This window comes from Amphiprion ocellaris, chromosome 9 (assembly GCF_022539595.1).
Source record: "Amphiprion ocellaris isolate individual 3 ecotype Okinawa chromosome 9, ASM2253959v1, whole genome shotgun sequence".
In the NCBI taxonomy this organism is placed as follows: Eukaryota; Metazoa; Chordata; class Actinopteri; family Pomacentridae; genus Amphiprion; species Amphiprion ocellaris.
The window spans coordinates 26,499,005-26,511,397 of NC_072774.1; the positions used below are offsets into that span (position 1 = coordinate 26,499,005).

The 12,393-nt window shown below is 38.9% G+C and overlaps 1 protein-coding gene across 3 annotated transcripts in view; it reads right to left on the bottom strand.

The window, feature by feature from the left end:
- Positions 1–12,393, bottom strand: part of LOC111562513 (CUB and sushi domain-containing protein 3) — a 233,827-nt gene that overhangs the window by 102,456 nt on the left and 118,978 nt on the right. The window lies entirely within an intron of this gene.

Consider the following 12,393-nt stretch of genomic DNA (forward strand, 5'->3'; position numbering starts at 1 on the left):
TGCACAACACAGGTTCTTGAGCATCATGTTGGGTAAACCTGAGGATCACGTCACCACCTGGCACCTTACACTGCACCATTCATGTCACATGGACAAGCACTGACACCATGTCTGCATCACTGGCTGCAGGAACTGACTTTCTTGTATTCAGCTAAAGACCAGACATCACAACAACAATGAAATTAGATTCCTACAAGACACAGGCCATGGAAACAAATTATAAACTAGCAATATTTTACCTGTCCAAGAAAATATCACTCAGTTTTATTCATCTAGAGTATGGTGTGATTTGAAAAGAGTTAAGTGAAAAGAAAAATAATTAACAATGAACACTGTTGTATCTGTAATACAGAGAAAATGTTAAGCATTAATCAGAAATACCATCTTGGTTTTCTCCAGTGGGTATAATCTAAAAGAAATTAAAGAGTAAAGCATACGTGGCTTCAACAACCGTAATCAGTTTTTTCTTCACAGAACAAATCAAAGGTATATGTACAATTTAAAAATCCCAGAAAACCAGTGTGAGCCCGCAGATTTTCCAAACAATTGTATATTATCTTTTCAGCTAAACTGTATCAAATGAACTAACACTATTGAAACAAAACAACTTAGTTATGTTTAAAATTAGATCTTCAAAATTAGAGAATTAACTGCCTTAACCATAACTGAGCCATAAATGAGAAAATTTCAGATGTCCAAAACTACAATAAGAAAAGGAACTGGTTTCGCACAGTTAAACTATTCACCAAATGTGTTCACTACATCTTCATGCCTTAAAGCAAAATACACACCTGAGAAGCAAGAAAAAAAAACAAAACACCATTAACAGAGGCAATTGCTAAAGGTAAAAAAAAAAATGGCAGCATATGTTTGTCCTTCTGGCTATGAATTATGGAGTAGCTTTCTGTCATCTTTGCTTTGTAGCAGTACGGATCTCCTCTGGCATGTAGTCGCACAGTACACCACTGTGAAACCATTATACCACCACAAAACTAAGACAGACACCAACAGTGAGACACACCGAGGTGCCGAGTAAGAAACAAAACTGAGCAACTTAACAGCCCCTAAAAACCCCTGGAGGCGACGCTGCATCTTCTGTCCCAAGAGACGCTGCTTCGGACTGACCGTCAAATGACCGACCGACGACTGAAGATGCAGAGTGAGCAGGAAGGAGGAAATGTCATTTTACGCATAACAGTTTCTGCGTTTTTATAATAAGGCTGCCGTACTTGTTCAGTGTGACATGAAACAGATTGAACACAAACAGCAGCCAAAGACAAATGACAGCCAAAAAACTCTGACAAAGCAAAAAAAAAAAGAGTAAAGATGCAAATGCACACACACACACACACACACACACACACACACACACACACACACACACACACACACACACACACACACACACACACACACACACACACACACACACACACACACACACACACACACACACACACACACACACACAAAGGTGCCGTCACACAGAGCAGCACAGGCAGACCTGTTTCTTTATCTGTGGAGTAGTGAGAAAGCCAACGGCTGAACCAGAGTCTGAATAAGAGATGATTTTACCCTCAGGGACAGCTTGCTGCTGTGGTATTAGCATACCAACACCGTGCTGTGTTGAATAGGCTGCACTCCCCTGCTTTGTGAACACACACACAAACACGAGCACATGTATACACACTCTCGCAAGCACATTGTCGCTCATTTCTGCCTCTAATCCAAAGCCAGTCATGCATGACTCCAATCTGCTCCTTTGCTGTAATCACGTCCAGATATTAAGTCAATAAATCATTGGAAACTTGTTACCTAATTTATGCAGGACTATGATGAATCTGTTGTCCTCTGGGCCTAGTCGTGGCGCTGTGCTGCGATGCACTTGGACAATGAACAACATTTTCACGTTCGCATCCTCACCTTGAAATTATCCCAAAGCAGTTAAGTCATTTTAATGGCAAACCTCTGGGTATTAGATGATCATATTTGTGAATTCCTATATCTCATACCACTACACCTGCTGGGTACTGATAAAGCAAAAAATATAAAATTATAGGTTGAGTCTTCTCTCGAGTGATGGCAATCTAAGTTTTTCATTTTTCTCTTTGGTTGTTTTCTGCCAGATCTGAATGGAAGTTGGGATGGTTTTAATTATTTATACAATTCAAACAATCAAATAAAAGTGCTCAGTAGTCATATCTTAGGTTGATAGAAAATGAGGGAACTAGAAGGGAACAGGCGCATACAGTTAAGACTAATTTTACCAGATAAACCTAGTTAGAGTTGCATCAGATATTTCTACTTCAAACCAGCCGAATTTTGTTCAAGTGTGAATTGTGTGACAGTTCCAACACGCACGTCCTGCTGAGATTTGCCAGATCATTCACACTGTGTACAACCTCTCGCCACCACATCTCAAAGGTGCTCTATTGGGCTGGGATCTGCAGAAAGTGCAGAAAAGTGGAGCAAATTAACATCACTGTCATGCTCCTGGAACCATTTTGGGATGATGAGTGCTTTGTGACAAGGCTTGTTATCCTGCTGGAAGTATCCATTTGTAAAAGTGCAGACAGTGGCGATGAATGGGTGCACCTGGCCAGCAACAGCGTCTAAGTATGTTGTGGTGTCTGAATAGTGCTCAGGCGGTACTAAGAGGAGAAATGTGTGCCACGAAAATATCTGGACTGCATTGCGCTCCAGCAAGCAACCAACACTGTGTACACCTTGCAGACGACTCCATTTATGTTCTCTCTATAGCAGCGCTTTCCTGTTTTTTTTTTGTTTTTTTTTAAAAGTACAGGGGTGGGTATAGTTTTTTAATCCGTGACACTCAAGTACTGTTATGCACGACTAAATGTTGTCTTTCTTTCAAGGGCAGTTCACAGTTCTAACCCCCAGAAGAGGCTCCCACTTGTAAAAAGGTTAAAAACGACCGTTATAAATAAATGCAGGTTAAAATGTTATTAAATTCAATCCATTGTTTCATACTGTAGTTACGCAGTCATGACCCGTGGAGTAGTTCTTTTTACTTCATACTCGACATTTCAGTATATTCAATTTGAAACAATCTGCCAAGTATCAGCATTAATTTGACTGGGAGAACTGTGTGGGAGATTTAGCTCTTAAAAACTCAAAGTTTAGTGGTTAAATGTAAAATCAGGATATCGATATCAAGCAAAAAATAATCATATTTGAGGAAGGCTGGCCTGAAGTGTTCAGCCTTCAGACATCTCCGCTACAGCCCCCCAACACGACCAGTGGTGGATATTCCATCACTGGTCGTGTTGGGGGGCTGCAGTGACTCTGTTTAGGGTTGTTGTCCTGTTGAATTAAACGCTGCTCACTGAGCTTTAATGCATGTTACTAAACCGGAGCACAAATATGACCGTACTCCACAAAGTTCTCATCCTCACCAGAAAACGTCATACTTGTTTAGCAATCGTTCTTGCATTAGTTTCCAGCACAATCTCCTTTAACTTCAATATGCTCGGTCAACCGAGCGTATTGAATCTTTACCCTTCAGATACTCCACAACAGCATGGATGACTTGGAAAACGGCAACCAGGCAAGTGTGATTTCAGTTAGGTAAACAGAAGTCAGACGGTGCAGGTCGGGTGAGTTTGGTTCATGGAGCAATAGTTCAAAACCACTTCTGGCTGCTCCTGCTGCCGGATGCTGTGTGGACGGAGGCATTGTCCTGGAGCAACAGCAGCAGCTCCAAATTTTATTGTCCTTTTTTTTTGATTGCTTCCAACGTTTGAGTTTTTGTGGACAGTGTAACATAAGACTTTATAGGATACAGTTACGGCCCTTGTTTCCGGGTGACTTTTGAAGGACCCTTGTGCCTCTTCCCATCATTTTACTGGAAGTGGTTTTTGTCAGTCCACAGAACTTTGCCCATAGCTCTACTGAGTACTTTTAGTATCGTACTACAATCTCTGTGCTTTTCAAATTGACCAAAGGTTTGCATCTTGTGTTTTTTTTTTGTTTGTTTTTTTGCGCATTTCAAAATTTGCTAGTTTTTCTGTAAACATCTGTCATGTTTACAATTTCTTTAAGCATCACTATTACCATTGTCACTTGCATGGTCATGTTTTTACTCTGAACACTGATAGATAACTCCACCTCAGGTATTCAGAGCTACATGTGAGGTCTCTTGCATGAACTAATGTCAAAAAGAAACACAGCTGCACAACAAAATACCAGTAGTTTAGCAGCAAGTATTTAAATTCCATTGGAATTAGGTATTTAATGTAAAGAATATAACAATATTAAGTGATAATGAACCAAAAACTGTAATAACTTGACTACCAAACCAACTTACTCAAGCTGTTGTGCTCGATAAATTTACTCTTTCATACCGGCAGCTACCTTTCATGCTCTGAAGCCGTCTTAACCTACGTGCAACTTCAACAATGAATTAAAGCCCACCTGACTGAGAAACAACTAATCGTTGTCAGTTACCATATGCTCATTGTTTGTGTTCACACTCAGCCACCCTGACAGATGCAGTTGTCACACTCAGTCCTTGCTAGCAGTTGAACCGAACGTTGTGTAAACCCAAAAGTAGTCACTGGTGCAAACAACAATGAGCTCGTACAGAAAAATAGTTTCAGTAAACATGACCTAGAACATAACAAAGCTATATATGAACACTACAAGAAAGATGTAGCTGCTCTGAAGAAAAAAAAAATCTACATATTTGTTTCTATACATTCTAACATATCATATAGAGCATTATAAGACAAGACAATATAAAAAAAGTCTTTCTTAAATGAAAGTGCTCTTACAACTACATACAAATGTTACTTGGGGTTCAAATCTATGATTCTCTGTTAAAAGCTCAGAGCAAATTCATTGAGTCAATTAAAACTGTTGACTTTGAAGATAAACTTCACAGACAACAATGTTTAAAAGTAACAGTTAAATTACTTATTACAAAGGTGAATTATAAAATTAATCACAATATTAATATTAGGTGATATCGCTGAACTGCAGAGCCTGGAGAGCAAAAACGTACATTGTTAACAGCACAACACAGAGTAATTGTTTTTGATTTTTATTTTAGCATTTTATTTTCTGTGAAGAAAGTCTTTCTGTATATCTGATCGTTTACGAACATTCAACAGGGTTTGGCTGTGAAAGACATGTTCAGTCAACCTATCATGTATCTCAATAGGACTTTAAATAGTTTTCATTCTGAGGCTGTGTCTCAATTTGACTACATGATCTGTTAAGAGTTCAGACAAAGGGAACAAAAAGTCCCCTATCAACAGCAGGCAAGAGCAGAAAAGGCAAGAAAATATATCTGATTGGCTGAAGGCTACAACCTCTCCACTATAAATTCTGTCTGCACCGTTCATCTGGCCTCTTTATCATTTCGACTTTTGGGATGGAGTCCTTTCGCTGTCAAAAACAAGGGCATGTGCCGCAGATAGGATCATTACAATACAGCAGGGAAGAGAAGTGTCATAATCCTAGAAAGGTTCTTTCAGTCGCCGACTGTCTTTCCTCTTTTTATGTGATCTTTTGCCTCTTGAACGAAAGTGTGTGGCCCATGGGATCATTTGCGTTGCGTGTAGTTGACAGTTTATTAGAAAACCCTTGTATAAAATAAAATAATCCACAACACAAATTTAAGATCCTCTTGTCTGTATTATCTTGCTTGTACATGAACTTGCTGGAAAAAGAGACACACCGTTCCGTCCTATCTTTTCAAAGAACTGTGGAGAAAGAAAAGATAGTTCTTGTCCAGAAATGTTGGTTTTCATTTTATCTGAATAATTGCCAGCATCTGTGAATGTATGTCTCTCAAAATAGCCACATATAAATATTTAGAGACATACAGTAAATGCAGGGTTAATATTTGAACTACAAAATTCTTAAAAAAAAAAAAAAAAAAAAATAGGCTTGTGTTCAGATTAAATGTGCTGTGCATGACTGTGATGTGGCTGAAACACCATGTGCTTATGTAGGAGTCTGTTCTAATATGATTTAAAACAAAACAAACAAAAAAAAAAACAAACTGCAGCAGAACCTTTTCCTCTGCCTCTGGTTGAAGCTAGACCTTTGTGTCGTGTCAGTCGTGCTTTTTTGATATAAAAACTATTTGGCTTCTCAGTGTTCCACTTACTACAGTGAGATGCTGCTACTGCTGCTACAAAACTCAGAAAATACTGCTAAATACAGACACAAAAACTTATCTGAAAACAAACCCATGTAAGAGTCTTTGGGGAAGGTATTACTTGTTCGTGCTATGTGACAACAGCAGGCTTAAATGAAGCATTTACAATAAAATATTCAAGGTAACATTAAGTGGCTGCACACGGTAGAAGCACTACAGCATTTCAGTTTAATCCCATTTGACTCTGGTGGGGGCAAAACTCAACAAAACCTTTTCACCAGATCAATTCTCAGTGGTGTTAAAACTGTTTTGATGGAGTATTTATCTAAAATGGAGTATAAAAGTCAGATAACAGTCCTGGTTCCGAGGTATCATGTGGAAGCTAATCAGTGAACCCTGACTACCTCTGCAGGGTCTCTATCTCCCTCTGCCCCTGCCTCAGTCTGAAAGGTCTTAAAAGGATTTTGTCTGACAGTGAAGCAGGAGTGAATTCTCTGACTCCAAAAACTACTTCCACTCCTCTTTTGTGCATCTTTATCATTTTGTCAACTAATCCAATTCAGGGGAGATGTGAAGGACATGACCGGTATCATCAATATCTATTTTATTTTCTATTTATATTCTATGTGTTGTTTCTTTTCCACATCCAGCTATGAATCACTTTCCTACTAGGTGACCTTACTAAGTATTTGGCTCGCAGCACTTTGTTTCGATTACCTTTGTGATTAGCTACCAGCCTGAACATTTGTTTTACACTGATTTAAAGTTTCTTTAAAAAAAAAAAAAAAAAAAAAAAATTGTCAAGATTAACTTACTTGTTGGCTTTGTGTTCAAAAGAAATGTAGTTACTTTTCATGAGTTTTTTTTCTATTTTTCTGAGGGCTGGTTTTTATCATTTTCTGGCACATATTGTCGTTCTATCATGAAAAGTACTCTCTAACTATATGGATTTCTCGTCCTTGTGAGGTTTGAGTTCCGCCTGTGTCAAATTTAATCTAGTCAGAACAGGTGGATTCAAAATTACAGTCTGTGAAAAGTGGCCACTGATGGTCGGTTGCAGCTGACATTTTCACCCTGATATTCTGATTTCCATTTGTTTACTTATTGGTAAACTGTCTAAGTGTTGCCTGTGTGCAATCAGAACAATCTGCTTGCAGCTGAAAACTTACATTTAATTTTTGCATGAAACAGAAGTTCCTGCTGGTACAAAGTCACTCACTATCATCAGATCTTTCTGTGACAAGCAGCTGCTCAGGACACCACAAGAGTAAGTGGAAAAGTAATGCAGACCCGTTTTTGCCCACAGCCACTGGATTAGCTACATGTGCCTTAAGGCAAACTATGCACAAAGCCCAGATGAGGTGTTAAAGACACTCACAGCAATGGCAATAGTGAAAGGTAAGAAAAATGGAAGCATATGTTTGTCCTTCTGGTGATGAATTATGGAAGAGCTACCTGTCGTCTTTGCTTTGTGGCAGAACAGGCCTTCTGAGATTCTGGACTGTGACAGCATACACAAGCCTCATTTACAGAAACCAAAGGGATTATATGACAGCACAGACACATATATTTTTAATGACCCATTATCGCAGTGAAATTGCATCAGCTCTTTTGGCAGCGAGTATGTGGCCGCACCTTGGCACAAGCTGCATGCAGTCCATTAGGCTGCTATCTTGTGTAAAAACGTCCCTCTGTGGACTGAAAGCTGTAAGCATTGGTCACTTCAAAAGAGGACAAAGGACAGAGAAAGAAAACACGGATATGTAACTGTACTGTAAGCTTCCAGTTTTAGCTACACTCCTTTTACAATTTATTTTTTGCCTGCTGACTCTTGAAAAGCATAGAGAGCAGTGACACAATGTGAATCTCATCACCTTGAGAACTATAAGTTGTCAAATCTGGTCGATTCAAGTGCTCGACTGACACTAAAATTTGACACAGGCACACTCTTTAATTACACATCCACACAGCGAAAGCACCTTTCAAGTCAAGGCTGGGCAGAAGCACAGTTCATATTAGGTTAATCGCATCGAGACAAGCGCATATAGTGCAAGCTGATGCAGACAGACAAGGTAATGGGTTCTGTGTGGATGTATCTAGTCATGTACTAGGGTGGCTCCAGGCATAATCTTACTCTTCAGCAAACACCACTGATGAGTCAACAATCAGCCCCCGGGGTCAACGTTTTTATGATCGCTCTCAGCAGTTCTCAGTTTCTCTCTCTCGCTCTTCTTCTCGTTCCCTGTCTTGCTCATTATAACTGTCTCTGAGACTAAGATCTTTTTCGTAGTTACTCTCTTTACCTCTCGTAGTCTCCACGGTCTCTCTCTCTCGCTCGCTCTCTGTCCATCTTGTTACAGCCCAGATTTATTACAGCAATCTGTCAGTGCTCACGTCTCGCATCCTGACACATTCTGTGGCAGCCATTATGCATATGTTGTTGTTAGTATTATATAGACACATACACTGGAGCTATAAAAATCCTCCGGCAGGTAAACAGAAGTGAACGAATGTTTCTGCCGATTAAATCAAACTCACCAATGACTCATTATGAGAATCCTTCCGACGTGAGTGTACCTTAAAATGAAATGGAACTTTTGCAAAGTTAACCACAATTTTAAACAATATGTTATAGTGGTCATTTGATCTGCTACATAAGTATAATCAGGTCAGGGGTTTCAGTCGGGTTTAGAACATAGAAAGTGATACTACTGCAGTGTGTTGCAAGAAAAATATTAGGACTTATCCTTAATTTCTGACTTGAAAATCATTGACTTTAATGAGAGAGTCTTAGATCTACAGTGATTTGGCAAAAATGTTATACAAATTTAATGACCTTTGGTGGGGATGTTGCTGCATTTCACTGTGAATATTTCATACACAGTCCAATTCAAAAAAAAAGTGCAATTTACCAAGCAAAAGAAAACACCATACCAATACCAGAAATGCCACTGAGAGACCCGCTAATTTGGCTTACCTTTGAAGCCATCAATATTCACAGAGAATGCTACTCCGAACAAACAAATCCTCGAGGCTAAATACAAACCTTGGCAGGAAAAAAAAAAAAAACTGTTTACCAAGAAGCACGGTCGGTCATGTTTGTTAAAAACAAATGTGTATCCACATGTTTTAAATTCCTATTTCCTTGTGTATTACTGTATATACTGAGGTTTATCTTGTCTCCCTACTTTTCACAAGAAACGCCCATATTTTGTTGAAAGTATAGGACAAAAAAAGTTCCACGCCAGTTACAGAACTTTGCATAAATAAGAATGATTTCATGTGGGCCCGTGTATGTCTGTACGTTTACAAGCAGTGCCCAAGGCAAAGGTTGAGTGCCATGAATAATTCATCCCTTCATGAAAAGAAGCAGAGTTATTGTTTGAAATATGACTACAACCATTATTTCTGACAGAATAATTAAACATTAAAGGCTAAGACAGATGCACACTGTAGCTTAACGATATTTGAATGGCGCAAAGTAAAATAAGCTTTGCACTGGTATAAATATGAGTGCTGAGGTACCAAGAAATTATGGCTCACAGATGAATGTGGAGCATTTTTATTGACTGTATCCACAGTATGCTTTGAGCATTGCTCTCTACTGCTAGATATTTTATCATTTTTACGACTATCAACCAGAATACAGTACATAAATGTCCATATTACCATGTATAGAAAAGGTAAAAGCACAGACCAAGATTTTAAAACTGTAAGTACGCCTCATGTTGGAGCACGGTAGCCAACGTATTTGTATGCTTGAGGTGATGCTTCAGGGAGACCTGCGCTAGATTACACAGCGGCACATGATGATGTTGTTGATGGATGTTTATTATGTGAATACATTATGCTGTATCAGGTGCAAAATGTAGCGTGAAAAAATGCTGTTCAAACGAAAACAGACACACAGCAAAGTATGTACCTACCTACAGGATCTGTTCAGTCAGTGAGGCAGAAACCATGACAGCTTGGATAAACTACAGTAAATCTAAACAAACTGTTCCATGATACCACTAAACAAAATATCTGCCAGCATCCTACACTTGCATAATCATCACAAACTCTTTAAAAGCTGCCACTGTCAACCTGTTCGGGAATCTTTAAACACACACTGTAAACCTGTGCTTTTGGGAAAACCTACAACAGATGGGAAAAGAAAGAGAAACCCATGTAGAGCATTATGTCACCACTATTAGTCCAATATGCACATATCCAAAACCATGCAGCTACTAAGAACTCTACTTCAGTAGTGATTTGTACGACAGGTGTCACAGTGCCCACATGTCTGAGACAACAAGATTAGGAGGAACACTAAGCATCGCTTTCATCTGATTGTCCCTTTATCAGTACAAACAAACAACAGGAACTACAACAAATGAGGAACCCTCAATTCTTTGTCGTCATCAGGAAAATGAGAGCTGCTAGCTTCTGTATTTACTCTTGCAGACAGAGTATGATGTCACTACTTCAGCAGTCAGCCAGGTGTCTCATCTAAAGAGCAAAAAATCAATAACTTTCTTCTTCTGTCACAAACTTGGCAAAGCTAAAATTAAAGGAAGACTGATCTTATTTTTGCAGCCTGTGACAATATCATCAACTGTGACATAACTTCCAAGATCTGGGAACATTGTAACTCTGTACGCACCGGCACACACATAACGGTATCATTTTTTGACATATAAAACATTTTCCAGGACATCTTGCTTTATTCCAATCAAATGTAGTTGTGATATGATTAATAAAGAACACTCTTCAGAAGATATTTATGTTTCCTTTTGCACTTTGTCTCAATATTCTTGAGGTTGACAGTTAAAACATCAGCCTCTCATTGTTTATTTACTTAATTATTGATTTGAAGTGTGTTAGTTTAACTCATACATTTGTAATAATCAACAACTGAAACATTACTTTATTCTGACATCCAACAGCTCGTGGCTGGTTGCCATCCTGGCAAACATGACCTATACATAATGTCAGGTGCTGTACTGGCACTACCTTTATCAAATATGTTAATAATTATCATGAGGAACATTTGGTTTAATTATTTTCAAGTGTATCCTTTCAACTGCAGCCTGTTCAGTAATACAGTGTGTTTGCAATATGGAGAATTTCAAACATTCAGGAACTTTTTCTGACACATATCTATATCAAAATCCGTATCAACCCTCGTGGCTACACCTTGACAGCAAACAATATACATCCACATAAACCTCCAACCCTTCTCCCCAGGTGAAAAACCCTCAGGTCCTGGGCCAGAGTCAGGAGACAATATTTCCAACTGACCTTTTCCTGCAAGTGCAACCAGGTTGACACAATGTCTGAAAGGCTTATGGTTCGCTATCGGTCATATGAGGGACGTACTAGACACACGCTTGGTACTCTACCCTAGGCGCTTACAAATTTCAATTACCTGTATACTAGACACTGAAATGTGATTTCTGTTATCATACTGCCTATAGGCTAGACTTGACTGCCAAGCTGCAACAAAGAAAAGAGAATTTCTCTCCACGCTGTTTTATCTGGAGCTTAAAAACACTGTGAATGTTGGACCTTCATTCAGTATGCTTAATTTAACCCACAAGATTAAGTATGGTAACACAACCAAAGTTAAAATAAACATAATTTAAGGGTGGCTGCTGTGGTTCCAATATGATGTTGTGTATTACAAATTAATGGCTGGTTTCTAATAGCACTTACATATGCAAACAAGCTCTGCTTTGATGATTGCTATTAAAGCAAAAACTGTTGTGAGCATGTTTTACACTACTGAGGTTCTGATGTTGGGATATTAGCGTTCTAGCTTTAGTTTTCACATCAAAGATTCACATATTACTGGTAAAATGAGAGATACATGTAGCTGTAGTCCAAACATTTTCAATTTGCTCTAACCAGGCTATGAATACCAGCTGCTTTGTTAGTCTTTTACTTCGAGCACATTTCCTTCAAGCCACACTTGTGTTCATCAGTGAGACTTCTCAATAGCCTCTGTCTCGACACTCCATGGAATAAATTCATAGGCCCAGATGGGAATGTTGCTTGGCGACTTCCACACTCCATTAAGCTTTTGCTGGCAGTTTAAGCAAAGGCTGCATTTGCATGCAATATTTATTAATAAAAAGACCTGTGGGTTCCTGGACCCGGTGAGCAGCAGGAGATGACAACAGAGGATGTAAACTGTTGGACTGCATCATCACACAGGGGATTAATCTGTGTTTCATAAGCATGCGGCTTTACAGGGAAAAAAAAAAAAACAAAACGTCTGCCTA